A 2,353-nucleotide genomic window follows, 5' to 3' on the forward strand; every position below is an offset into this window, starting at 1 on the left:
CCTCCCTGACCTCTCCCCCATGGCCAACCATGGGGGTTAGCCCCTGATTTAGGGGTACCTGTATGCTTGCTAGCAAAGAATCCTGTTTGTTTTCTAAGTCACCCAAGTTAACAAAAGCCCCTAGATAGTGCATTTTGTGTGAATACTACCTAAGACTGAAGTTGCTGAGAAGTTGGGAATATGATCGATCAAGCAAGTGTGTCAAAGAGCACCCCTGGATACCTTCCATTTCTGGCACAAACTGCCCCTCCCTAACCATCTATTATGCTTCTGATGTAAAGCAGCCTCCATTCTCTCCCGCTCTGATCTTACCTCTCCCTTCAGTATTCTCTAGGAAAGCTAATGCTATGCCTTGTGAAAACTGTCAGAATAAAAATGAGGTCACTTGTGTGTTTAAAAAACAAACAAACTGACAAATAGAGATGGAGAAGGCCATGAGGAGAGGGTTCTCGTTCTCATATGCCTGATAATAAGAACTATCATAAAAGACTACACAAAACACAACCTTGCATAAAGGCCATCGCAACCTTACAGCAAAAGTACTTCTGCAAGGACATTGGCCCAGCAACTGCCTGTCCAAGCTCAGACTAGTGTCACCCTTGTTATGAATCTTTGTGGCCAAGAGAAACTACTTTAATACAATTATGCAATCCTCATTTTTTCTTTAAAAACCTTTGTCTTTCTTTACCTCTCTGAATATGCACACAGATTACTACGGTACACATACTCCCATAGCAATACTCTGTTCCCAAATAAAAATCTTTTCTTTCAGAGAGCCTCTCTCTGTTATTTCAGCTGATGAGGAATGGACAGAAATTAGGAGTACAGCATTTGGTCTGAGGGGCAAGGCTGCCTTGGGCTAATTCTTTCCAACCCCTTTTCTTCCCTTGTCCCCAGTCCATTTTCCCTTCCAGAGCAAAGCCCTCCCATCTCCTAGAGGCCAGTGAGGTTTTCGCTGCCTTTGCCTGCCCTCTGACCCTTCTATTCGTTATATCAAATTGCCACTCTTTCTATACTACCAACCACTGAAAACTTCAAATTACATTCCGTGACTCTCAGCTGGATGGCGGAAGGAAAACAATTTAATTCCATTAATTCACACCATTTATTCCATTCCATTTGCATTTCTTGAGAGAGCTTGTGATTGAGATATCATTCAAATGCATTTCTTACATTTATGTCAAATGATGAATGGTAATATGAGACAGAAAGATGAACGTAAATGATATTTACAAACTTGGGAGTTTTTTGTTTGTTTTTTGTTTGTTTTGTTTTGTTTTTAAGACAGAGTCTCTGTCACCCAGGCTGGAGTCTAGTGGCACAATCTTGGCTCACTACAACCTCTGTCTCAGCCTCCCAAGTAGCTGGGATTACAGACACCCACCACCACACCCGACTAATTTTTGTGTTTTTAGTAGAAATGGGGTTTTACTATGTTGGCTGGTCTCGAACTCCTGACCTAAAGTGATCCTCTCGCCTCATCCTCCCAAAGTGCTGGGATTACAGGCGTGAGCCACCACTCCTGGTGGGGAGATTTATAAATAGAGTTATCCAACTCCCAAAAGTGTTGTCAACCCAAATGATTTTCAGTTGGTAAAATGTTAAACTCTGTAATGTGTGGACACAATAGGAAGAGGGAGGAACTGATAGTGGAAAAAAGAGAGTTACCTAAATTTTACCCTCAGACCATACTCTCCTTCTGTCTATAAAGAACCAGGGAGTATAGAGGGAAAAGTATTCGCAAATCAATTTCCTCTCCCAAAGGGGAGAAACAGTTGCATCAAATTCCCTTTTAGCCACCATGCACTTTATTACTGTAACCCAGGAGATAGCCCTAGGCTCTGTGATAAGGAGTAAAGTGGCCTAGACAGGTGGTGCAGAAAAAATGAATTCCTTGTACAGTAGGAATGGAATAATTATCATCTTTGTGTCCATAACAGGGCCAAGCACAGCATCTTGTGTAAAATCAATTATTGATTAATTGATTTTCTACTGGAGGAACTCTCAAAAGCATAATCAGCCATAGGACAGTCCTCCTTGACTCCCATAATGCAGCCTACGATAACTCTCAGTGCAATGCTTTTATATCCCAATGAAATGGGACAACTATCATTGCACAAGGACAGGTACCATTCTGCCTTATGGTATACTAGGTTCTGCCCTGCGCCACCCACCAAGAGCCTGGAACAGAAGCATCATCCCTAATTAAAAAGCATACAGACCACAGCACCTGGGTCTCTTGGTTACGGCCCAGGGCAAGTTTGGCATCTTCTCAGGTTCCTTTTCCATTTATTCAGCAGCCCCCACATTTATCTAGGTTGACCCTGTAAAAGAAGGCTAGTTGGTCATTTCC

Source organism: Macaca nemestrina, chromosome 5, assembly GCF_043159975.1.
Source record: "Macaca nemestrina isolate mMacNem1 chromosome 5, mMacNem.hap1, whole genome shotgun sequence".
NCBI lineage: Eukaryota > Metazoa > Chordata > Mammalia > Primates > Cercopithecidae > Macaca > Macaca nemestrina.